We start from the raw sequence: 27,402 nt of genomic DNA, 5'->3' as shown, positions 1-27,402 counted from the left end.
CCTCATTACAATAGAGCCCCTCCTCCACTTTAACAGAGAAATGTTCATTTTGTAATCCCCTCCTCTGACCCCCAAAAAAAGCACTCAATAAAATGGAAGAAAATGCCTATATTTTACTGCAGTACTCAATCTCAATGCTATCCCTAAGGATCTAAATTAATATACAGTCACCTATTTCTTTAATCTGATGAACTATAAGAAGGAAAGTAAATATGCATTTCCAATACTAATTTTCTGCTCCCAGAGCTTTAACCACTCAACAATAAAAAAAAGAATATTCTGCACTACAGAATATATAGTAAGTTCAAACCAAACTAGGACAGGTCCTGTCTGGTTTAACCTATGAGAAACTTGTCAACATGATCAACAACTAGTTTTTCTAGTCCTATATATCATTAGAGTAACAACTGCATTAAACTGTGGTCGCTTTCCAGTGTAGACAGCCACTGGAGGCTACTCATTCCAAACTTGCAACAAATCAAGTTTTCAAAAGTAGTCTACATCTTCAGGCCAAGGCTCGAAATTATATACTCTAAAAAAAAAAGGTAAAAAGAAACCCTAAAGCCATTTATTTTAATACCAATTCAGCATAGGACAATAGCAGTTTTGGTTTTCTATCTTACCCTACAGACCAAACTAAAATATTCTTAAAATCTTTTTTAAAGAATTCTAAAAAACATAGTCTTTAAAAAAACTATTCTAGGGATCCCTGGGTGGCGCAGCGGTTTGGCGCCTGCCTTTGGCCCAGGGCGCTATCCTGGAGTCCCAGGATCGAATCCCGCGTCGGGCTCCCGGTGCATGGAGCCTGCTTCTCTCTCTGCCTGTGTCTCTGCCTCTCTCTCTCTCTGTGTGTGACTATCATAAGTAAAAAAAAAAAATTTTTTTAATTTAAAAAAAAAAACTATTCTAGAATAATACAGTTAAAAAAAAAAAAAAACTTTATACTATGTCCCTGACATAGTAAGAAAGTTTATTTCAAAAGACCCATCAAGAAGGTTTTTTTTTTTTTTTTTTTTTTTTTTTTTTTTTTATTTATGATAGTCACAGAGAGAGAGAGAGGCAGAGACACAGGCAGAGGGAGAAGCAGGCCCCATGCACCGGGAGCCCGACGTGGGATTCGATCCCGGGTCTCCAGGATCGCGCCCTGGGCCAAAGGCAGGGGCCAAACCGCTGCGCCACCCAGGGATCCCAAGAAGGTTTTATTAGGGATCCCTGGGTGGCGCAGCGGTTTGGCGCCTGCCTTTGACCCAGGGCGCGATCCTGGAGACCCGGGATCGAATCCCACGTCGGGCTCCCGGTGCATGGGGCCTGCTTCTCCCTCTGCCTGTGTCTCTGCCTCTTTCTCTCTCTGTGTGACTATCATAAATAAATAAAAATTTTTTTTTAAAAAAAAGAAGGTTTTATTAGTAAGTAATCATCTCAAAAACTATTTTTTATTTCGCATCTCCTAGAAAAAAGATCCAGGGTCCAGCAATACACTCACTCCTTACTGAATAAATTCTAATTTATTTGTCTAGAGATGGGGCAGGATTTATTGAAATACTGTTATATAGGGATAAAAATTTATCCCTGATATGAGAAATAACGCATACCCGGAAGGATACACAGTATACTCAATTTCAAAATATAGTGAATTTATTTAACACAATCCCTAATAGCCTAAACTCTAATGTCATTGAATTTTTTTTAAGATTTTATTTATTTATTCATGAGAGACCGAGAGAGAGAGAGAGAGAGAGAGAGAGAGAGAGAGAGGCAGAGACACAGGCAGAGGGAGAAGCAGGCTCCATGTAGGGAGCCTGCTGTGGGACTCAATCCCAGGTCTCCAGGATCGCCCTGGATTGAAGGCAGCACTAAACCACTGAGCCACCCAGGCTGCCCATCATTGAATTTTTTTAATGAATTGTTAGTGTTGGTAAATTTAAAACCACCATTCTAAAACTTACAAAAATAGAAATCCTGTTAATTATGCTGAGGCTGTTTTGTATTTTTGAAGCCTCTGCAGGTAAGGAATATTTTACCTTAGTATTTCATACAACTGCTCTAGATTACAGCTTCCCACCTATTCTACAATCCTCATGTCCAAAATGTAGTTCTATATGCTAGAGGCTGGCATACGCCTCTATTTTTTTTTTAATACTGATTGGACAATTAAGTCACTTCTACCAATACATAAAATACCACTATAATTTAGGATCACAGGCAACCTAGATTACTGCTCATTTAAATGCAGAACCTGAAGCAACCTCCAGTGACAGGAGCTATAGTGTTCAATATCATTTTACATGTTACAGAGGCTTCACCTTACATACAAACAATGAACCCTGGCAGCCTTCTTCATCCTAAAGCCCCACAGATTGTTACTTCTTTAAAGGTGTTGGTAGTATAGAAGGCAACATAAGCAGTGTTAAGTTCAGAAGCCTTTTCTTAATGGCTATCAACATTTGTTCAAGAGGAGTGAAAAGAAAACATTATTCCCACCACATTTTCCCTCTCTTCTGTTCATTTTATTTTCCTGCTTTTGGTACCCAGCAAGATTATGTTTCAACTAAAAATCTTAAGATAATTATTCCAAACACCAAAGATACTCTAGAAACCAGCAGTAGTCACCTACTAGGAGCCTCCAAGGAGCTCAAATTGGAGGGCTTACCGGAGAGACTCATTTTTCAATGTTTGTGTACCTTTCCAGTTGGATTTTATATCTGGTATAACTGAGCAATAATTTAAATTTTTTCCCAAGAACAAACATTTCATGAACTTCCAGATTTCTGTTTAACATTGTAGTTTATGCAGCATTCACAAGACCTGTGTTTGGGGGTTTTTTGGTGGAGCTTTAAGGTTGGAGTTTTTGTTGGTATTTTTTTTTTCCCCCCTTTTGGTTTTTTTTTTCTTTTTTTTTTTTTTTTTTTTTCCGTCATCCTCTATACAACCTGCTGCAAAGCATACAGAAGCTTTTTTTTTTTTTTTTTCCTTTGCAGCCAAGGGCCGGTTAGGTGGATCCGAGCCCAGGCATTTAAATCAAGGAGATGCATGCAGCAATCTCACTCAATACTACTACCACTCACTCATCTCATTCAAATCCATTTAAACCCACTGCAGCAAGACAGCTGGTACTCACTCGCCTTCCTGTTTCTTTACGGTACAGGCTTAATAACAAAAACAGGTTGGCTTTGAAGCGCTGCTCAAAAACTGCAAAAAAAAAAAAAAAAAAAAAAAAAAAAAAAAAGGAAGTCTTCACATTCGGGAGGGGGAGGGGGGAAAAAAGTTTCGACTTCGGGAGAATTTCATACCTTTCGTGTCATTCCATTTTGGAATCCTGAACTCCTCCTGCTAAGTGAGGTTTTGCAACGATGCTTTCTCCCTCTCACGACTGCTCTTTTGGTTAACTTTTCCACCCCGAGTGCCCTCAAACTAGAAGCAACTAAGCCTTCCAACGGCTCCTGGCTTTTTGCTTGTGGTTTGTGCTGTGTTGTTTTTTGTTTTTTGTTTTTTTGGAGGGGGGGGGGTGTTTTCTGTTTCGTTTTTTTGTTTTTTTAAGGCATGTGCAAGACAATTTAAATCATCACAAACTGAACCAATGTATGGGAAGATGAGAGATGGGGACGAGGTGGTGGTGGAGGGGGGGGGGGGGTAGTAACTAGTGATAATAAAAATAAAAGACAGCCAAAGCGCCCAAAATCTGATCCACCAACTTCCCACTTGCCATTTCCCCAACCTTCACAGCAGAGGTAGAGGGGGAAAAAAAAAAAAAATGCCTTTTCACGGAGAAAAACTGTGGAGAACCTACCCTTGGCCAGAATGAAATTCCGCAGATAACTCGAGTTAAAATATTAAAAACGCCTCTCAAGTGCAGGAGGGAGAAGAGCCGCAAAACGCAGGGCGACTGTGAGCGCGACTCGGAGGCTGGCGGCTGGCGGCAGGCGTGGGGGTCGGTGGGGTCCGCGCCCCCCCCGCCCCCTAATTCTCCCGGAGAACTGCGGGGGCGCTGAGGCAGCGGGAGGAGGGGGCGCGGGAGCGTCCTGAGGCAGCCCCGGGGGCTGGGGGGCGACAAAACTTCAGGGACGGGAGGGCAAAGTGGGCCCCCCACGGCCCCCCCCAGCCCGTCGGGGCGACCCCGCCGCGTGCGGACCCCTCAGACCCCCGGGCCGGCTGCCGCCCCACCTCGGCTCCCCTTCCCGGCCGCCGGCCGCCCCCGGCTGCGGGGCCCCGACGCCCCGAAAGTACCTCAGCGCGCCCCCCCCCCCGCCCGGCGCGCCCCTCAGCGCCTCAGCCGAGCCGCAGCCGCCGGCTCGCGGCAGCCCCCGGACTCGCCCTCTTTCCCTCCGCCTCGCACTCCACCCCCTCGCCCGCCACCGCTCCTCCTTTATCTCCACTCACCGCCCGCCGCCATTTTCCTCGCAGCTCCGCTTTAAATCGGAAACTCGCCGCTCAGCCCGCAGCCGCCGCCACTGCCGCCGCCGCCGCCACCGACTCAGCCGCCGCGGCCGCCGCCGTCGCTGTGGAGGGGCTGAGGCGGCAGCGGCTGGAGCCGCGCGCGGGGGCCTCCGGGATATGTAGTCCCGAGGCCACGCCCAGCACTACCGGTCCCAGGGGGCCTTGCGCGGCCGGGCTCGCGGGGCGCGAGGGCGTGGTGGTGCCGGTGGTGGTGCTGGCGGTGGTGATGCGGCGGACCCTCCGGCCGCTCTCCTCCGCCCCACTGCCTGGCAGCTGCGGCGGGCGCCGGAGGACGACAGTACAAGCCCTAGCCCTGCCCTTGATCTTGTCCCACTTGCTTTCGCCCCGTGATATTTAGCATTTACGAACCTTTTATTGTGTGCCAGGTACCGATCCTCAAAACAAGCATCCATCCCTTTGGGGTCAGCTGTTCAGATGAGCAAACTGAGGCACAAGGTCAGAAGACACCAGGTTGTTCGTTAGATGCTAAAGCCTCTGGCTGAAAGGTTGTTTGGCAATAGTGTGTTCACTGTATGGTCAGTCCGTGTCATCCCATGAAGTAGCTTGCTTTGCAGTGGACGCAACTGGAAGACACCCCTAAACCGAGAGATCTTTTTTTAAGATATTTATTCATTCATTCATTCATTCATTCATTTATGAGAGACACACAGAGAGGCAGAGACATAGGCAGAGGGAGAAGCCCGCTCCCTGCAGAGAGCCCCATCCCAAGACCTTGGGATCATGACCTGAGCCAAAGGCAGAAGCTCAACCACTGAGCCACCCAGGCATCCCCTAAACTGAAAGATCTAATACCAACACTATGGCTTAGCCTCGCCAATAATAGATCAAACTGACATGTGTCTCCTGATATGATGCAATGGGACCGGCCCTATGCCCCCTCTGTAGTAACCTTGTCCCTAAAAAATAGCTAACCTGAACCCAACTAAGGAGAAACAATCCAACAAACCCAGAATGTGGAGCATGCTACAAAACACCCTGCCTGGACTCTTAAAAATATCAAAGCAGGAGAAGGGTGAAAACCAAACGCATTAGGCAAGCCTCGATTAGATCAAGGGTTTTTTGTTTTTTTTTCCTTAATGTAAAAAGGACTTTGGGAGGGAAATTTTAATATGGACTACGTATTAGATAATGCTATTGAATCAGTGCTGTGTTGCATGTGAACGAATAGAATAAAATAACCGCCTTATGCTCCACCACCACCATTTCCCACCTGGACTGTGGTAGTAGCTTCCTCACTGTTCTCGGTGCTTCCATTCTAGCTTTTCTACCTGGAGTCTCTTCTCAACATAGCAGCCAGAGAGATCCTGGTAAAAACCGAGTCACTTGAGGTCTGTCACCCAAAATCTTTGCAGTAACCTGCAAAGCCCCACATAACCTTTCTCCTCTTGGTTGTCTCTCATTTCTTGTCCAGCTCACTGCTGTATTTCGGGTCCCCTGGCCTCCTTGGGGTGCCCTCCAACATGCCTAGCACACCCTGGCCTCAGAGACCTTGCATTTGTTACTTCTTCCTAGTTCACTTCTTCCCCTGGAAAGTTTACATCTCTCCCTCCCTCATCATCTCCATGATCATTGTCCAAATGTCACTTCTTCGGTGAGGGCTTCCCTGACTTTTCTATTTTATAAAAATCTTATTTATTTATTTATTTATTTATTTATTTATTTATTTATTTACTTATTTATTTTTGAGAGAGAGAAAGAGCATGCATGAGCCCAGGGGAAGGGACAGGAGAGAATCTTCAGGCTGACTCCCCTCTGAGCACTGAGTCCCACACAGGACTTGATCCCATGACCCATGAGATCACAACCTGAGCCTAAACCAAGAGTGCAACACCCAGACTCCCAACTGAACTAAGCCACCCAGGTACCCTGATTTCTCTATTTTAAATTCCTGCCCACTGCAATCCCAGCTTTCTCTATCCCTCTTCCCTGCCTCATTTTTCTTTGTAGCACTTTTTATCATTGGAAATACCATGTATTTTTGTTTACTTATGGCATTTAATATCTCTTTTCCTCATTAGGTTGAAACTCCTCGAAGGCAGGGCTTCTGTCTCTTTTGTTCTCTGGTGTATTCTCAACACCCCCTACATCAGCAATAGTACACACTCAGACAGTATATGCTATTGGGTTCAACAGGTAATAAATACTATGTTAGATGTTGAGAATCCGGAGATGAATGCTAAGACCCCACATGAACTTTCACTTGAACAACTACAGCTGTCCTGCCACCCTCCTTGATTCTCCCTTTAGTAATCCCATAAACCATTCCCCATACAGTAGCCAGAGGGATCTTTGAAAAATCACATACTAAATGATGTTGCTTCCAACCTGAACATATTCCAGTAACATCCTATTGCATTTAGGATAAAACCCAGACCCTAATTACTCGGTGTCTCCTTCCCTCTCTGATCTCAGATAATACATCTTTTCTCATTTCTTACTCCATGCCAGACACTAACATTCCTGATGTTTCCTGAGCTTTCCAAGCAAGCGTCAGGTCCTTTCACTTACTATTCCATTTGCTGTCTGGAATTTTCATTCTTTCTAGCTGGCTCCCTATTGTCATTCAAATCTCTGCTTCCTGTTGTCATTGGGGTAGATCTTCTAAACCATAAGCTCCAAGAGGGCAAGACATTTGTTCAGTTCACTACAGTGTCTCTAGCACCTAGATTAGTGTCTGGCCTATAGTAGCTATTTAAATATTTGTGAAAGAGGGCACCTGGTGACTCAGTCAGTTAAGCATCTGATTCTTGGCTTCTGCTCAGGTCATGACCTCAGGGTCCTGGGATCAAGACCCACCCTAGGTCTACCCTCATTAGGGAGTCTGCCGGAGATTCTCTCTCCAGCTTCCTCTGGTTCCTCCCCCCCATCATGTGCTCTCTTTCTTTATCTCTCTCTCTCAAATAAATAAATATACTTTTTAAATATTTTATTTATTTATTCATGAGAGACACAGAGAGAGAGGCAGAGACATAGGCAGAGGGGGAAGTAGGCTCCCTGTGGGGAACCCGATGCAGGACTTGATCCAGGACTCCGTTATCACACCCTGAGTCAACCGCTGAGCCATCCAGTCGTCCCTAAATAAATCTTTTTAAAATTAAAAATATATATTTGTAAAAGAAAGAAAGAAAGGGGAAAAGAGGGCAGCCCAGTGGCTCAGTGGTTTAGCGCTGCCTTCAGCGCAGGGTGTGGAGCCTGCTTCTCCCTCTGCCTGTGTCTCTGCCTCTCTCTCCCTCTCTTTCTCTCTCTCTCATTAATAAATAAAGTCTTTAAAAAAAGAAAAAGAAAGAAAGAAAAGGGATGAGTACTGGGTGTTATGCTATATATTGGCAAATTGAACTCTAATAAAAAATTTTTTTTTTTAAGAAAGGGGAAAAGAAGAAAGAAGGTAAAAAATAAATCAATGTGTCAATCCTATTAACATATACATATGTTCAGCTCTCTAGGCTCAGACCTAGTTTGCGGCAACATGACAAAACACACCAAGTTTGGAATCTGGGGTAAATATGGGACCATTATGGTGCCTCCCATAGGAAAACGATGAAGATTGAACTGAGCCAGCATGCCAAGTACACTTGGTCATTTCTGTGGCAAAACCAAGATGAAAAGAGAAGCTGTGGGCATCTGGTGTTGTAGTTCTCAGGTGAAAACGGTAGCCAGTGGTACCTGGACCTACAGCTCTGCTCCTGCCATCACAGTAAAGTCAGCCATTGGAAGCCTGAAGGACTTGAAAGACCAGGAGAAGCTCTACTATGTGAGACATTGTAAGCCTATAATAAATGAGTTAATTTATGTAACCAAAATATGTACATGTATAAAAATACATATGTTCACAGAAAGTATAACTGATATTAACAATTAAAAAAATAAGTACAGGGGCACCTGGGTGGCTTAGTGGTTGAGCATCTGCCTTCAGCTCAGGTCGTAATCCCGGGGTCCTGGGATGGAGTCCCGCAACTGGCTCCCCCCGGGAAGCCTGCTTCTCTCGATGCCTGTGTCTCTGCCCCTCTCTCTGTGTCTCTCATGAATAAATAAAGTCTTTTTTTTTTTAATGTACAAAAATAGAGAGTGAGGCAAACCATAAGAGATGCTGAACTCTAGGAAACAAACTGAGGGTTGCTAGAGGTGGGTGGGGGGAATGGGATAACTGGGTGTTGAGCATTAAGGAGGTCACTTGATGGAATGAACACTGGGGGTTATATGCAACTGATGAATCACTAAAATCTGCCCCTAAAATTAATAATACAGAATATGTTAACTACATTGAATTTAAATAAAGAATTAAAAATATATTTAAATACATACATGTTGTTTGAGAACCCAAGAATAGACCTTTTAACTCAAAGGATATTGGAAAAGGCTTCCAGGAGGAAGCAACTTCCGTGCCGACTTTGGCAGGGTTGTTTTAAAAAAAAAAAAATTATTTATTTTTTGAGAGGGTGCATGAGCAGGGGCGGGGGTGAGGGAGCAAGAGAAGCAGACTGCCCAATGAGCAGGGAGCCCAACTCAGGAGTCAATCGCTGGACTCTGGGATCATGACCCAAGCCAAAAGCAGATGCCCAACCAACAGAGCCACCCACTCGCCCTTTGGCAGGGTTTTATGGAACCTGTACATAATCCCATAATGAGTGACATCTGGGAAACAGTATTCTAGACAAAAATCTAAGCCAAATGAGTGACATACTCTAGTAAAGAGTCTGTAAAGATGTCTGCTATCATTCCTTCCTGTTTTCACAAGCTACTCCTCCATCAAGAGGTAAGCTTTATTTCCTCTTTCTTAAATTAGGGTTGCTTGAGAACTGTTTGATGAATGGAAATGGTGGAAATTATATGATAGGACTTTTAGCTCATTCCTTACAATGATTGACAGCTTCTGCTTCCTTCCTCATAGACCCCAGCCACCATGTTATGGGAACCCCAAGCCGCAGGGAAAAAAAAGTGAGGCACTCCAGTCGACAGCCTCAGTTAAGATCCCAGCTAGTAGTAACTGCCAGCCACATGAATCAGCCTTTTTGCACAGTCCCTGGGCTCAGAGGACTATAAGAGTAGAACCACCCACCGAGCCAAATCAACCTGCAATATCCTGAGAGATAATAAAATGGTTGTGCTTTAAACCTCTGTATTTTGCAGTGGTTTGGTACACAGCAGTTGATAAAACACTCTGCATGTGTGGACTTTTGCTGATCTGTAGCTGAGAACCTTCAGTAGGCAGGAAGAGTAGTCTCAAATCCTGAAACTACCTCAATAAAGTTGCCTTGGCCTAGGATACATAGAAGCAGAAACACTGCGAAGATGAGATTAGAAGGTCACCTAGCTAAAGCCCTCCAGAAATCTTTCTTTCTTTTTTTTTTTTTTTTTAAGATTTTATTTGCTTAGTTGACAGAGAGCACAAGTAGGGGGAGCAGCAGGGAGAGGGAGAAGCAGGCTCCCCACAGAACAGAGAGCCTGATGTGGAGCTCAATCCCAGATCCTGGGACCATGACCTGAGCAGAAGGCAGATGCTTAGCCTACTGAGCCATCCAGGCGCCCCTGCCTACAACATTTCTGATTTCACAGAGCCTCTGCCTCCATTCTCCTAGGGTGGATGCTCACTTCCTCAAGGGCAGCTGTGCCAGTCAGGGCTCTTGGGTTGCAAGCAACAACAATAGAATCTGGGATGGATTGAAATGACAGGCAGGAACTCAAAGAATCAAAGGGAAGGCTAGAGGACCAGGCCAGAAATCCAGAAATGTCAGAAACAAGGGGAAAAAAAGGTACTGATTATCTTTTCCAGAACCAGCAGTAAATCTAGAGATCAAATTTTTTTTTTTTTTCTATCTTCTCATCATCCTATTCCAAGACTCAAATGCCAAAGAGGAATTCAGGGCAGCCCTGGTGGCTCAGCGGTTTAGCGTTGCCTTCAGCCCAGGGTGTGATCCTGGAGACCCGGGATCAAGTCCCACATTGGGCTCCCTGCATGGAGCCTGCTTCTCCCTCTGCCTGTGTCTCTGCCTCTCTCTGTGTGTGTCTCTCATGAATAAATAAATAAAATCTTTAAAACAAAACAAAACAAAAAAAAAAACAAAAGAGGAATTCATCCAGGAGTGCCTAGATGGCTCAGTTGGTGAAACATGGGACTCTTGCACTCAAGGTTGTGAATTTGACCCCCATCATGGATGTAGATTACTTATAATCTTTAAAAAATTCAATTGGTCTAGCTTGGATCATATGTTGTATATGCAAGTAACAGGCTACCAGACCAATAATCATACTAACTAGCTTACCTACATCTTACTCTCAAATGATTCAAATGGGGAAAAATACACATACACATACACATACTCGGAGAGAGAAAGTGCTTGTGAACACATGTGGCATAATTTTACCAAATAGTAAATCAAGAGGCGCCTGAGTGGCACAGTCAGTTAAGTGTCTGCCTTGGCCCAGGTCATGACCCCGGGGTCCTAAGATCAAGCCTATGTCTAACCCTGCATCAGGCTCCCTGCTGAGTGGGGGTCTGCTTCTTCCTCTCCCTTTGCTCTTCCCAAACTGCTTGTGCTCTCTCGAGTGCTCTCCCTTTCTCAGATAAATAAAATCTTCAAAAAATATATTTTAAAAAATAGTAAACCTAATTTATTGTACTATGGAAATTTTTCTGTAGACTTGAAATTTTCCAAAATAAAAAAGTTTGGGGGAAAAGAACTTCTGGCAGAAAAAAAGATAATACTAGCCAGCATTCAAAGAAACCTTAGATTTACCAGACATAACTCAAAGTCCATTATATGTATTAATTCATTTAATCCTTGTGCTAACCCTTAGCAGTGGGTCTTTTACTATCTCCATTTTATACCTGAATATTTATGGAGGCATTGAACAAGTTAGTAACTTGCCCTAGGGTATAAGCTACTAAGTGCTGGAGTCAGGAGGATATTAACCCAGGCTCACAAGCTCATGATCTTAACTATTATGCTTTACTGCCTCTCCATAGATGCATAAACAATAAAGACATTTAATTGCCCCATATAATATGTCTAGAGGTAGACAGTTCCAGAGTATGTTCATCAAGAACCAGAATGACAGGGCGCCTGGATGGCTCAGTCTGTTGAGTGTCTGCCTTTGGCTCAGGTCATGATCTTGGGGTCCTGGAATCAAGGCCAAGTTTGGAATCCCTGCTCAGCAGGGAGTCTACCTCTTCCTCTCTCTCTGCCTTTCCTCCAGCTCATGTTCTTCCTCTCTCTCTTTCTCACTCTTCTCTTTCTGACTCAAATAAATGAATAAAATCCTTTAAAAAAAGAACCAGGAGGTTACAATCCTTCTGCTCCACCACCTTCAGCATACTGGCTTCTGTCCTTAGTTTATAGCCTCATGGCCACAAAACGGCTGCCACAGCTGAAGGATCACATCAATTCACATTCCAGTTCAAATGTAGGAAGCAGAGAAGTGATTGAGTGTCAAGAAAGATGCTATATCTCTCCACTTGTCTTTCAGACATAAAACTCTCTCCTACCATTTTCCATCTCCCCCTTCACTGCCCCCTGCCCCCACAGCAAATGTCCCCTTACAGCTCATTGTAGTGTAGATATAGCCCCATGCTGATTCCCTGCTGCAAGGAGATCTGGGAATCCACTCATTTACTATTTCAACCATGCACTTTGAGAAGATGAGTGAACATTTCTTAGTTGTTTGGTGTAGCCCAGAGCTTCTGCTTTTGTCCCTGCCCTCTCACAGTCCCCTGCATTCTTCCTTCTTTTATTGTGTGACAATATAGCCTAGTGGTTAAGAATGTGGGCTTTGGCACCCACTGCCTGACTTGCTTAGCTGGTTCTGCTGCTTATAAATCTGTGTGATAATGACTGGTTGCCTGAACTTTCTGTGCCTCCATTTCCTAAAATGGAAACTAAAATAACCCTATTTCATGCCTGTAAAGATTAAATAAAACAATACAGTGAAAGAAGTATCAAGCACAAAATATACTTCCAATAAATGTTAATAATGATAGTGTATGGCAGTTCCAAACTTGGGGTTTGCAGGGATTAATACCCAAAGGTTAGTAACAATTTCCTCCTTTTCCCCCCATTTTGCCTCCTTATATTTATTACAGTCTGAAATTGCCCTGCAAGTGAAAATAGATTGCTTGGGTGGATACTAAGCCCTACACATGCCTAAAACTCTGTTTTGAAATACCTGATCTGAAAATGAGCTGGCACGTATCCAGATTATCCAGATTCCACCCGAGGCTATGTGTACTCTGAACCTCTCCACTTGCTAGGGAGGACGCACAGCTGAGGGGGGTCAGACAGCAGAAGAAACTTGGAATCAATGAATGCTTTATTTGTTGTTTTGCTGAAAAGGGGAAAACCCCTTAAATGTGAAGCATCACATTTAAGGCAAAGTTTTAGTTAGTAAAAAGCAGCCTGAGCCTTCTGACTCAGAGTAACCTTGCTCACAACTCTTGCTTTAAACCTACAACAGGGGTCGGTGACCTGTGATTTTTGTTCCAGACATGTCGCATGGACCAGTTGAAATTGGCACCTGGGCTGGCTGCCATAGGCTTGCGCCTCCCCACACCCTGCAAATGACTCCATGCAGGTGGAAGTATCTTAAGCCCAGCTCACTTTTTCCCTTTCTTTCTTTCTTTCTTTCTTTCTTTCTTTCTTTCTTTCTTTCTTTCCTTTCTTTCTTTCTTTTTCTTTCTTTCTTTCTTTCTTTCCTTCTTTCTTTCTTTCTTTCTTTCTTTCTTTCCTTCTTTCTTTCTTTCTTCTTTCTTTCTTTCTTTCTTTCTTTCTTTCTTTCTTCCTTCCTTCCTTCCTTCCTTCCTTTCTTTCTTTCTTTCTTTTTCTTTCTTTCTGACTTACTTATTAAGTGTGTTTGCTTTGGGAAAAACTTGTTTGCTACCAAATGCTTAAGAAGTACCCATTGTGGGAGCACTAAAATTTAAAAAAATTTTAAAAAAAGCACTGACAAGGATGAGGTAAAATTGGAACGTTCATACACTGCTGGAAGGACTGTTAAATGCTGCTGCCATTTTGGATAACAGTTTGGCAGTTCATCAAAATATGAAACGTAGAATTGCCATGTGATCCAGCAATTCCACCTCTAGGTATATTCCCAAGAGAAATTAAATTGTTAAGTCCACTCAGGGTGCCTGAGTGGCTCAGTCCGCTAAGCATCTGACTCCTGGTTTCAGGTCAGGTCATGATCTCAGGGTCGTGAGTTGGAGCCACAAGTCAGACTCCTGGCTCACCACAGGGTCTGCTTGAGATTCTTTCCCTCTCCCTCTGCCCCTCCTGCATGTGCCGTCTCTCTCTCAAATAAAAAAATAAGTCTTTTAAAAATAATAAGTAAATAATAAAACATAAGTCCACTCAAAAACCTGTACAGAGGGAATGTCTGGGTGGCTCACCAGTTGAGCGTCTGCCTTCAGCTCAGGGTGTGATCCCAGTCCCAGGATCGAGTCCCACATCGGGCTCCCTGTGGGAAGGCTGCTTCTCTCTCTCTGTCTCTCCCTGTCTCTCATGAATAAAATAAATCTTCCAAAAAAAAAAAAAAAAGCTGTACAGAAATGTTCATAGCATAATACTCAAAAGTGGAAACAATGGGCAGCCCAAGTGGCTCAGCGGTTTAGCGCCACCTTCGGCCCAGGGTGTTATCCTAGGGTCCCGGGATCAAGTCCCATGTCAGGCTCCCTGTGTGGAGCCTGCTTCTCCTTCTGCCTGGTCTGTGCCACTCTCTCTGTCTCTGTGTCTCGTAAATAAAATCTTTTTTTAAAAAAGTGGAAACCAATCCCAAGGACCATCAACTGATGAGTGGTACAACAAAAATGTTACCCAACTCAATGGAATATTATCAGGCAATAAAAAGGAATAAATGCTATAACATGTGTGAACCTAAAAACATACTAGGTGAAAGAAGCCAGACATATATCACATGATTACATTTATATGAAATGTAAAGAATTGGCAAATCTAAAGAAACAAAAAGTAGGTTAGTGGTTGCTAGGGACTGGAGAATAGGTGCATGGGGGATAGCGGCAAAAGAGGAGTACAGCATTTCTTACCCGGGGAATGAAAATATTCTGAAATTAAATAGAGGTAATGATGGTGTGACACTATAGTTATGCTAAAAAAACACTGCAGGCTACACTGTGAAAGGGTGAACCTTATGGCACATGAATCATATCTCAATAAAGCTCTTTTTTTTAAGTGCCCATTGTGGTTAATGCAGTTGTGAAATTAGTAATTTTCACAACATGTTTGGGGATACAAAAAGAAAAAGGTTTTAAATAATGGTAGAAAATCAGAAGATACAAAACAAAGTAAAAAGAAAGCCTCTCCTCACTCCTGTTCATTGATCTTCCTCTTTCCAAGGATACCACCGTCACCATTTCCTTTTTTCTGTTTCTTTTCTTTTTTTTTTTTTTTAATATTTTATCTTTAAGTAATCTCTATACCCAACATGGGACTCAAACTCACAACCCTGAGATTAAGAGCCAGCCAGGCACCCCCACCATCACCATTGTCTTACTTGTCCTTCCAAGGATAATCTCTGCCTACACAAACTTACAGATGTGTTGCTTCTTCTATAAACAAGGGCGCACTGTCCACAGTGTTTTGCCCCTTGTCTTATCACTTAGTAATGTACCATGGAAACTGCTTTGCAAGGACCTTATAATGAAGTACATAGAGACCCGTCATGCTTTTTCATAAGTATGTAGATGTTATTAGTAGACATTCCGTTTGTTTCCTTTTACTATTACAATGAATTTCCTTGTACCTCTTTCTTAAAAACAACATTTTAACAGGTACTAGTAATCATAAAATATAAAGAAAGAAACAGAGATCTTATTAATGAAGTTTGTTTGTTTTTTAAGAGAAAAGGGGGCTGTGGGGGAGGAGCAGAGGGAGAAGGAGAGAGAGAATCTTAAGCAGGCTCTATGCCCAGTGAGGAACCTGATGCAGGCCTGGATTTCATAACTCTGAGATCAAGATCTCATGAGTCAGATGCTTAACCAACTGAGCCACCTAGGTACCCCTTTAATGAAGTCTTTCTTCCTCTTTCTTTTTTTTACTATTAGGATAATAGAGAAGGTTTGTTGTTGTTGTTTTTAAAGATTTCACTTATTGGGCAGCCTGGGTGGCTCAGCAGTTTAGCGCCGCCTTCAGCCCAGGAAGTGATCCTGGGGACCTAGGATCGAGTCCCACATTGGGCTCCCTGCATGGAGCCTGCTTCTCCCTCTGCCTATGTCTCTGCCTCTCTCTCTCTCTCTCTGTGTCTCTCAGGAATAAATAAATATCTTTAAAAAAAAAAGATTTCACTTATTTATTTCTGAGAGACACACAGAGAGAGAGGCAGAGATATAGGCAGAGGGAGAAACTGGCTTCCCACAAGGAGCCTGATGTGGGTCTCAATTCCAGGACCCCATAATCACAACCTTAGCTGAAGGCAGATGCTCAACCACTGAGCCACCTAGGCGCCCCTTTAAGGAAATCTTTCTAAATGAACTCAACGATGTCAAACTTTGGACCCTCCCAGCACTAGCAGAGGATTAGGACCAGAGATGGCCATGAGAGGAAACAGAGATGTTCTCTAGCAATGGTTATAGTTTGGATTAAGGGAGCTCAAAGGTCTGAAATGAAAAGAATCACCAAAGTTGGAGCTTTTTGTTTCAGATGAGAAAAGATGTCTTTGAAGATGGCCACATCAGTGTCTCCAAAAGGCAGTACTGGAGTTGGCTTCATGAGACAATATGTTTTCCAGATGGTGAGTTAAAACCCATTCGTGGGTCTGGAAATCAACACCATGGATTTGCCCACTATTTTAAAACACTGTGATGCAATTTTATGAAATATCAGAGTGGATCTCCCATAATACGTATTGTTTCTTAAAATTTTTATCTCAAGTATATATAGAAGTGTGAATACTGAATCACAGTGTGAAATATATTTGTCACTGTGATTCACAGTCAAATGCTTAAAGTCACTGAGCAAGGAGAGTGACTCTCTGGCCCCTACATTCTCTTTCATAACCCCAAGCCTTTCTGCCAGGCTAAGTATATAGAACTGAGAATCAAATCCCCCACTCTTCCCCAGGATAAATTCAAGTGACAAGTGGGAAGGTGATGGTCTGTGAGATGATGGCCTTGAGGAACCAGATTGAACCCCACCCCTTCTCCTCTAGAGAAGAATAGATTTGAGGACTTTCCCACAAAATCTTCCCACCTTGGCTTTGTTTTACATTTCTGTCCCTCCTCTTTTCCTTCCTTTTTTCTTTTTCTTTTTTTTAAATTTTATTTATGTATTTATGAAAGACATAGAGAGAGGCAGAGACAGAGGCAGAGAGAAAAACAGGCTCCCTGCAGGGAGCCCGATGCAGGACTTGATCCCAGGACCCCAGGACCACGTCACGGGCCAAAGGCAGACACTCAACCAGTGAGCCACCCAGACATCCCTTTTCTTTCTTTTTAAATTCCACAAACAAGGGGCACCTGGGTGGCTTAGTTGGTTAAGCATCCGATTTCAGCTCAGGTCATGATCTCAGGGTTGTGAGATCAAGCCCCACGTTGGGGTCCACGCTGGGCATGGAGCCTGCTTGAGGTTCTCTCTCTCTCTCTCCCTCTGCCCCTCCCCTATCCCTCTCTTTCTCTCAAAAAAATCTGTTAATTAATTAAATTCCACAAACAAGATGCCAGGCAAAGTCGTTGGGCCACCCAACTACTCTCCCAGAGCCAACCACCATTTTCAATTTCCTAGGTATTATTTAAGAGATGCCTTTACAAATCAACACACATAGATACATATAGATACATTTTTGTAATGCAGATGATGGTATACTGTACCCTTTGCTCTGCCCCTAACTTTTTTCGCTTCTGGCATGTATCCGGAAGATCTTTTCACACTGGGACAGGCTATGCAGCTTCATTACGTTTTATTGGCTCCATGGCATCCCATCACATGGAGTCTCAAGGGCCTTTAAAGGTTGGCTGACCCCATCCCTGGAATTACAGATTTTTTTTCTTTAATGAAGTTAGGTTTTAAAGTGATGACAGTGAGCTTATTTAAAGGATAAACCTTCTTCTAATTATTTAGTAATTATAGAGTAGAAACATCGGAGGAATGGATGTGTTGGGGCATGAAAACAATATCTATGCCAGGGGTGAACGTATATGTCAAGTGAAGATTCAAACTTAAAAAAAAATTTTTTTTAAACCACCCTCTGGCTATTATCAACCAACTGGATTGCAGAGTCTGTTATAAGGTTAAGCCATTATAAAAAAAAAAAAAAAAAAAAAGATTAGCCAATACGTCAATTATGATGACTGCCCCACCTACGGTCCCTTCTAAAGGAAGGGCAGAAGTCACTGTCTTTGGTACCATGTAACATGTTACTTCTGCTCACGCCACTGCTGATTGGCTCACATTTGGGCATCAGCTCCCCCAAGCAGCCAATGCATGGGGTGGCTGGTGGTTTCTGAGGTGGCTGGGTGCAAAGAGATTGGGCCAAACAGGAAACAGGTTGACTTGTCAGATTTCCATTTGGTGTGAATTTGAATTCGAAACTATAGGGGGGGTGCCCGCCTGGCTCAGTTGGAAGAGCATGTGACTTTTGATCTCGGGGGTCATGAATTTGAGTGCAGGTTGGATGTAGGGATTACTTAAATAGATAAATACACTTGAAAATAAAGAGAGAGCTATGGCATGAATCAGCTAGTTAACAAAAGCAATTGCAGGAGGGATGAAGAGCAGATAGGACGGACTAGGGTGGAACCCAAAGAACAAAAAGTGAATATTCACAGCTAGGAGGCAGAGAAGATACTGAACAAGAAAAATGAAAGCAGTTCCTCCCCAGCAATACAGCAAACTCAGAGAACCTGAAACATCCTGCCGTCCTACAAAAACATCTGACAATTCTGAGTAAAAGATAATAAATACTCTTTCAGGCGAAAAACTGGGTTCACAAGAAAGTGAGGGAAATCCCCACATGCCAAAAAACAAAACTGGAACTGAAAACCAAACCAGTTAAGTGCACACTGATACTGCGAGAGCCCGAAGAGGGAGGGCCTAGTGGGTCTTGGGGTGAAATGCCAATGTAAGGACGGGAAGTGAGGTCCTGGACTCTTAGGGTCCCCAAGTATAGCCCCCAGAAACAGTCGTCCTTGAGCTAGGACTCAGCAGACAAGTTGAGACACGATTAGACCCCCAGCGGATAGGATGTGAAGATAGGAACTGTGGAAGAGATGGGATATAATAGAGCGGCACATAAAGACAGAAAAAAGGAACCAAATTATGAGAAAAGGACAATGTATTTCATATATATAAAGACAAATGAGTTTGACCAAGAACAGTAGAGAGTGGATAGAGAGTGAGAAGCTGGTAGGTGCCAGGAAGGGAAACAAGATGGCCCACAGAGACCCAGAGAGAGAGAAAGTAATTGAAGTTGGTGGAGGGGGATCCCTGGATGGCTCAGCAGTTTAACACCTGCCTTTGGCCCAGAGCATGGTCCTGGAGTCTCAGGATCGAATCCCCGTTGGGCTCCCTGCATGGAGCCTGCTTCTCCCTCTGCCTGTGTCTCTGCCTCTCTCTCTCTCTCTCTCTCTCTCTCTCTCTCTCTCTGTGTCTCTCATGAATAAATAAATAAAATCTTAAAAAAAAAAAAAGTTGGTGGAGGGCAAAGTGCTAACTTTGCTGGAGGCCTGGTAGAGTGCTGTGACTGTATGGCCAAGGCCAGGAGAACACTGAGTGCCTGGGAGGCCTTCATTCACTTACCTTTTTCCCAAGTACTTATTAAGTGCTGTTTATTTCCTATAGCTGCTGTAACAAATTGCCACTGAGTGGCTTAAAGCAACACAAATCTATTATAATCTCACAGTTTGGGATGTCAGAAGACTGGAATGGGTCTTATGGGGCTAACACTGAAGACTACATTCCTTCTGGAGGGAAGAATCTGTCTCCTTGCCTTTCCAGCTTATAGAGGCTGCCCACATTCCTTGGCTCAAGGCCCCCTCTGTCTTCAAAGCCAGCAGTCCCATCACTCCCACCTCGGCTTCCGTTGTCACATCTTCTCTGACTCTGACACTCCCAGCTTCCCTCTTATGAGGACCCTTTATGGTTATATTGGGCCCATTCAGATAATTCCAGATGCTCTCTCCAGCACAATATCCTTAATCACATTTCCAAAGTCCCTTTTACCATAAAGTAACACTCACATGCACTTATCATAGGATTGGAAATGGCAGGATGCAGACAGACTCGCTCCCATAAAGCTTGAGTTCTGGGAGAGGGCAATGGAGAGACAGGAAAGAGTGATGGAGAATCTCAAAGGGAAAACAGAAGTAAGCAAAAATAATTATAGAAAGACCAATGCTATGAAGGAAATAATTACAGGGTGACAGGGACTGGTGAGGCTACCTTAGAATATCAGGTCAGGTTCCTGAAAGGAGATGACATTTGAGGTGATGCAAGGATGGTGACAAGACAGGAGCCCTCAAAATATCTGAGGAACAGGCCCTGCAGGCAGAGGGCACAAAGGTGGGGATCCACCTAGGGCACCCGGGAGCAGCAGGATGGCAGCACAGCCAAGTGGGTGACAGGATATGATCCTGAGTCTATTCCTCCAATGAGGCTTCTTTAATCCACTCTTTGGATTACAGAGAAAAAAAAATAAAAGATTATGCCACAGGGAAGATTCCTATGAATCTTTTTACCAGAAGCCCACCCTTTCCTGAAGTAGACCAATCTATTGCAACCAAAAGTTCTAAACTAATATAGGATACAAAATATTGTAAGATACCATGTAAAATGGAGCAGGTCCTGTGGAAAACAATCTAGCTCCTATAAGAGTTACCACATGACTCAGCAACTCCACTCAGAGATAGATACCCAAAGGAACTGAAGACATATGTCTACACAAAAACCTACATGTGATTGTCCATAGTAACCCTCTTCATGAGAGCCCCAAAGTGGACACAATCCAAATGTCTACCAACTGATGAATGGGTGAACAAAATGTGAGGTTTCCATTAGCGGAGCATTATCCGATGGTGAGAAGGAATGTATGCTGCATGGGTGAATCTTGAAACTTTAGGTCTGGTGAAAGATGCTACTCACCAAAGGCCACATAGTGTAGGATTCTATTTATATGAGATGTGCAGACAAGCAAAACCATAAAGGCAGAAAATAGCTTAGTGGTTACCAAGACCTGAGAGGAGCAAAGCACAAAGAGTGATTGATTGTTAATGAGTACAGAGGGGTGATAAAAATGTAACATTGATTGTAGTGATCGTAGTAGATGTGAATCCACCAAAAACCATCGTACACTTGTTAATTTTCTTCATATATTTTTATTTGAATCATACAACTTAAGTGGGTAGGTTTTTTTTTTTTTTGAAGATTTTATTTATTTATTCATGAGAGACACAGAGAGAGACAGGCAGAGACACAGGCAGAGGGAGAAGCAGGCTCCATGCAGGGAGCTCGATGCCGATGCGGGACTCGATCCCAGAACTCCAGGATCACGCCCTGCGCCAAAGGCAGACACTCAACCGCTGAGCCACCCAGGTGTCCCGGTAGTTTTTTGTTTTGTTTTGTTTTTTAAGATTTTATTTACTTGTTTGAGAGAGGGAGAGAGAGAGAGGATGAGAAGGGGGGAGGGGCAGAGGGAGAGGAAGAAGCCGGCTCCCCCTTGAGCAGGAAGCTCAATGCAGGACTCAATCCCAGAACCTCATGATCATGACCTAAGCCAAAGTAGGACTTTTAACTGTCTGAGCCACCTGGTGCCCTTAAGTGGGTGAATTTGTGATATGGGAATTATATTTCAATAAAAGCTGATTTTCTTAAATATTTTTTAATTTTTTTTTTTTTTTTTTTTTAGATTTTATTTCTTTATTTGACAGGGGGAGAGAGAGAGAGAGAGTGAGTGCACACACGAGTAGGGGGAGCAGGAGAAGCAGGCTCCCCACTGAGTAGGAAGCCTCCTAAGGGGCTAGATTCCAGGACCCTGGGATCATGTCCTGAGCCGAAGGCAGAGGCTTAACTAACTGAGCTACCCAGGAGCCCCTAAGATTTTCTTTTTTAGTAATCTCTACACCTGACATGGGGTTCCAACTCATGACCCCGAGATCAAGAGTCACATGCTCCACCAACCGAGCCAACCAAGGACCCCTTATAGCATATGCTTTAAAAACCAACTTGTATTGTTGTGGTGCCTGGCTGGCTCAGTTGGTGGAGCATGTGACTCTTGATCTCGGGGTCATGAGTTGGAACCCCATGTCAGGTGTAGAGATTACTAAAAAAGAAAAAATAAGTAAATAAAATAAATGGAATGTATGAGATACATTCTCTGCCTTCAAGGAACTAAAAGTTAAGGACAAAAATGATCAAATGTCAGGGCACCAGGCTGGCTCAGTTGGTTAAGTGTCTGACTCTTGATATCAGCTCAGATCTCGATCTTGGGGTCATGAGTTCAAGCCCTGCACTGAATGCCATGCTAGGCATGGAGCCTACTTTAAAAAAAATTTAAATGTCAGTTGCCCCATATAGATAAGTTACACAGATGATAATTACACAAGAGAAATGATGATGATCATGTCAGGACACGTTTGAGTTTTGCTATGTTTCAGACCCTGTTCCATGTAGCTTCATTGTCAAAGTTTATGGTTCAAAGGACTTGATAATTATTCCCAAATGAGTCTCCTAGGCAAAGTACATTCCCCACTATGGGCCTCAGTTTCTCCATTTTTTTAATTAAAATTTTGTTTATTTATTCATGAGAGACACACAGAGAGAGAGAGAAGCAGAGACACAAGCAGAGGGAGAAGCAGGCTCCATGCAAGGAAGCCCGATGTGGGACTCAATCCCTGGACCTGGGATCACACCCTGAGCCACCCAGGTATCCCAGTTTCCCCATTTCTGAAATGAGCAGTTGGAACCCAATATTTTCCCACAGGCAGGTGAGATGATTTCTGGTCAAATATCCAGACAATGCTCAAAAAGCACTATGAGAAAATCACCCCTTCACAATTATCTTCCAGTACTACTTTCAGTAGGAAGTCTCAGTATAGTGCAATTTCCTTTTTGAACAAAGGACAAGCCATCAGAAATCCTAAAGTTTCTAGCAAGTAACTGTATATAAATGTAATCATGTTATGCTGTTTCACTATCTTTAACTCTACCTTCCATTTATGCCAAGCAACTCAGGTTTTCTCCTCACATATTGATATGTTTCCTTTAAAAAATATATTTATTTATTTTAGAGAGCAGCAGAGGTAGAGGGAGCGATTCTCAAGCAGACTCCCTGCTGAGTGCAGTGCCCATCACAGGGCTTGATCCCATGATCCTGAGATCATAACCTGAGCCAAAATAAACAGCCAGACAACTGACAGAGCCACCCAGGTGGCCCTAATGTCTCCTTCTGAAATAAAATTTATACAACTAAAAAGTCAGTGAATTAATTTCAAGAAAAACACTAACTAAATAAATAATGTAGGTAGTACGAAAATATGGCAAAAATCCTAAAACATGGAATGAGAACGTTAATCCACTCTGCCCGTTTTGCAGGCAGGAAAACTAAGACCTAACGTAGCTAACATGATTCCAGTGGTATTTTGCTGACTGACATGTCCAAGCAGCCACAACCACTTGGCACAGGAGTTGCAGAGGATGCTCAGACATTCAAAGTGTGCTTTGAACGCTACACAGTCATGAGCCCCCTGGGGATTCGGTTCCAGCAGGTCTGGGGTTCAGATAGGCAAGTTCTGAATCCCAAGGTGATTTTATTTTATTTTATTTTTTAATATTTTATTCATTTATTCATGAGAGACACACACAGAGAGAGAGGCAGAGACACAGGCAGAGGGAGAAGCAGGCGCCACACAGGGAGCCTGATGTGGGACCCGATCCCAGGACTCCAGGATCATGCCCTGGGCCGAAGGCAGGCACTAAACCACTGAGCTACCCAGGGATCCCTCCAAGGTGATTTTATTGCATATGCCTCCCAACCTTGTCCCCAGTGTACAAGAGTCACTCATTCAACAATTCAAGTTACTACTGCTTACCAGGCCCTCTGCTAACTCCTGGGAATATCATGGTGAGCCACAGAGAGCAACTCTCTGCTCTCAGGGAGTTTGTAAACCAGCATCAGGGGGAAGGGCAGAAAACAAAAGTTCAACACAAAAGCACGATAATTACAGATTGTGATCCGTGATATAAAAGAAATGGTTTGGGGATCCCTGGGTGGCTCAGTGGTTTAGCGTCTGCCTTCGGCCCAGGGCTTGATCCTGGAGTCTTGGGATTGGGTCCCACATCAGGCTCCCTGCGTGGCGCCTGCTTCTCCCTCTGCCTGTGTCTCTGCCTCTCTCTCTCTCTCTCTCTGTGTCTCTCATGAATAAATAAATAAAATCCTCAAAAAAGAAAGGTACAAAAACAAATGGTTTATTATTATAGGCCAGAGAGCAACCACTAACTGACTTAGTTTTGATTGTGTTTATTTATTCACTCTGAATAGATAGTATGCTAATGAGGTTTAAAATTTTAAAGTTACAAGGGGCAGGGTAAAAACCTCATTCCTTCTGCTCTCCCCCAGATGATAAGTTTTTGTCCCTAGAGGCAACCGAGGTTACCTGTTTCAGGAACAGTATGGTGTATCCACAACCTGCAGGCCTTTGGTGCAGCTAGAGAGTGAGGAGCCAAGCAGAAGTAAACGTTAATGGCAGGCGGGGAGGCAGGGGCTAGGGCATGCAGGCTCTTGTCAGTTGTAAAAGACATTTGCAATTAATTGTGATAGCAATAGCCACTGGATATGCTTTCGGCAGACTGACATGATCTGACTCATGTGTCAAAGATCATCTGGTTGATGAGGGAGCAGGAGTGAGAGAGGACCAGGTAGGAAGTAGCTCCAGTATGCAGGTGAGAGGGGACATGTGGTTGGGTTAGGATGATGCAGGAGAAAAGGAAGAATGGGGGTACGGGGTACAGATTGAAGTTAGAACAAAGAAAATTTCAAGATGAATTAGATGCAGGGGAACAAGGGAAAGCAGAGGTTTGAGCCCCTGGGAAAAGGGGATCGGCAAGTTTTGTGAGTGTCGTAATATCTGTAATTTAAAATATTGCAATATAGAATAAAATAAAATAAAATATTTTGCAATTCTTGATCTTGAGGTCATGAGTTCAAGCCCAGTCTGGGAGTAGAGCTTACTTTAAAAATAAATTAATGAATTAATTAAATAGTTTGATAAAATTGGTTTGATATTATATAAACGCCAGCATATGCCAGTGATTCTTAAAGTGTAGGCTGTAGACGAGCAGCATTAACATCACCTAGAACAGTTTCGAAATGCAGATCCTCGACCCTGCCCCAGAACTACTAAATCAGAAATTCTGGAGGTAGGGCCCAGCAGTTAGGAATTTTTTTTTTAAGATTTTATTTATTTATTCATGAGAGACAGAGAGAGAGAGGCAGAGACACAGGAAGAGGGAGAAGCAGGCTCCATGCAGGGAGCCCGAGGTGGGACTCGATCCCGGGACTCCAGGATCACACTGTGGGCTGAAGGCAGCACTAAACCCAGCAATTAGGATTTAACAAGCCCTCCAAATGGTTCTGATACATGTTCTTTTCAAGCTTTAGAATCAAGCCATAATTCTGGGGACGGTCAGCTAACCAGCCATCAAGAACAGACAACATAGGGATAATTAACTGGCATCCTAACAGAAATGGCCATGCTATCACAAGAAAATAAAAGTGAATCGCAGAGTGCTGTGGAGACAGGTAAGAGACAAAGGGAGTGCTCTCAGCAAAAGAAGCTTATCAGAGAAAGGAAAACAATGCTGTACGTGCCTGGAACAGCTCTTGTAGGTGTGGTTCCCTGAGCCCTGGGAAAAACAGGCCTTATCTTGAAAAGAGGAAGGATTGGATGCAAAGAAGTTTGCAGCAAACAATAGCAGTTCAGGCCTTGTTGGAGAGAAAACCGAGTTGTGTGCAAAAATAATAAAAGAAAAAAAATGTTTTGGTTTTTCTTTTTTAGCAGAGTGCCGACAAAAAAAAAAGGGGGGGGGCATACGATCAGGGGGAAGGCGGGGTGGGGGTGTCCATTTTTAAGAACACAGAAGACCAACGAACTGCAGAAACGCAGAGGGAAACGGAAACCAAAATTAGTCTGGGTTCACCAACTAAGAAGTACATATGACCTAGGCCAAGGTACTTCTCCTTTCAGTGATTTCAGTATTTTCACATCCAAAAGGTTGGAATGTCACCTGTTAAAAATTTAAAAATCATTCTCCAGGAAGGACACGCAGGCCATCACGTTTGTAGTAATTTTGCCAAAATCGTTTAACCTGAACTGAAACCTGTGGAAACAATCAGACAAAGCCAAGTTAAAGGACACTCTGTAGAACTATCCTAGGCTCTGAAAATAAAACAAAATAAAACACGGTCTTGAAAGAGAATGAAAGGCTGGGGAGCTGTTCTACACCTAGGAGGAGATAGGACAATTAAATGCAATATGCAATCCTTGAATCCTGAATTAAAAAAAAAAAAAGCAGTTATGAAAAACTTGATTGGGACAGTTGGGGACATTGAGCATGAGGGGATACAGTTTTACCTGCATGATCCATTTCCTGAACACAATGATTGTGTGGGGCTAGGTAGGATAGGGCCCCTGTTCTTAGGAAATAGGCACTGGGTTACTTACAGGTGAAGAACCTCTCTGTTTGCATGGAGCACTCAAGTCATTTAGGAAGACAAACTAGGGATCCCTGGGTGGCGCAGCAGTTTAGCGCCTGCCTTTGGCCCAGGGCGCGATCCTGGAAACCCGGCATCGAATCCCACGTCGGGCTCCGGGTGCATGGAGCCTGCTTCTCCCTCTGCCTGTATCTCTGCCTTCAATTTCTCTCTCTCTCTCTCATAAATAAATAAAATCTTTTAAAAAAAATAAAATCTGTAAAAAAACAAACTAAAGGCATCTGCAAGAGCAGAAATGCTGCTTCTTTTCATCTTTGTCTTTTGAAAATCACCCTTTCTCTCTAAATCTGGACTGGGACTAGGGTTACCAATTCCTCCCAGTTTGCCTGGGACCTTCCTGGCTTTTAGTAAAGTACGGTATCCCAGAAACCACCCCACTCAGTTCTGGGAAAATCAAGATAGGTTGATCACCCTAAAGGGAGACCAGATCTCCCAGCTGGCCATAAGTCTTCCTACCTAAAATAGGGAAAGGAGGGACACCTAGGTGGCTCAGTTGGTTAAGCATCTGCCCTTGGCTCAGATCATGATCCTGGGGTCCTGGGATCGAGCCCCACGTTGGGCTCCCTACTCAGCGGGGAGCCTGCTTCTCCTTCTCCCTCTGCAGCTCCCCCTGCTTGCTCTCTCGCTCTCTCTCTCTTCAATAAATAAATAAAATCTTAAAAAAAAAAAGATCAGAACAATGGCATATGGATGTGATAACAGTCAAGTAGATTAATATATGTTAAATGCTTAGAATAGAAGTTGGCAAAAAAAAAAAAAAAAAAAAAAAAGTTGGCAAACCTTGCCTGTCAAAGGCCAGATAGTGAATATTTTATGTTGTGGGTTATGTAGTCTGTGGTGCAATTATTTAACTCTGGAAAGCAGCTACAGACCATATGTAAACAAATGGGCACGGCTGTGTGCCAACAAAACTTTATATTTTTTGTTAAAAACAGAACAAAGAACCAAAGATGAGAACCAGCCTAGATGTGCTTCAACAGGTAAATAAACTGTGGCACATCCTTACCATGGAATACCGCTCAGCAGTCAAAAGGCATGAACTATTAATACACACTGCAGTTTGAAGATCCAGGCAATTGTGCTTGGGGGGGGGGGATTGCCAAGAAACATACTATATGGTTCTAATTGCATAAGATTTTTGAAATGACATTTTAGAATAGGGGATGGATTAGTGGTTGCTAAGGGTTAGAGATGAAGACTGGGGTATAATCTGGGACCGGTGAGCATGCTTACAAAAAGGCA

General features: G+C 43.4%; 1 protein-coding gene across 6 annotated transcripts in view; it reads right to left on the bottom strand.

The window, feature by feature from the left end:
• Positions 1-4,524, bottom strand: part of NCOA3 (nuclear receptor coactivator 3) — a 145,184-nt gene extending 140,660 nt beyond the window's left edge. For 2 of the 6 annotated variants that reach the window (XM_072801353.1, XM_072801355.1), the window contains exons 1-2: positions 4,378-4,514; positions 3,119-3,189 (exon numbers count right to left, since the gene is read on the bottom strand). The gene's annotated coding sequence lies outside the window, so the exon portion shown is untranslated. Of the gene's footprint in view, positions 1-3,118; positions 3,190-4,377 lie in introns of all 6 variants that reach the window. The other 4 variants (XM_072801351.1, XM_072801357.1, XM_072801352.1 and 1 more) reach the window with 3 other exon arrangements.
• Between the last annotated feature and the right edge of the window lie 22,878 nt (positions 4,525-27,402).

The sequence above is a fragment of the Canis lupus genome, chromosome 26 (assembly GCF_048164855.1).
Source record: "Canis lupus baileyi chromosome 26, mCanLup2.hap1, whole genome shotgun sequence".
Classification (NCBI taxonomy): domain Eukaryota; kingdom Metazoa; phylum Chordata; class Mammalia; order Carnivora; family Canidae; genus Canis; species Canis lupus.
This window is presented reverse-complemented; position numbering and strand designations above follow the sequence as displayed.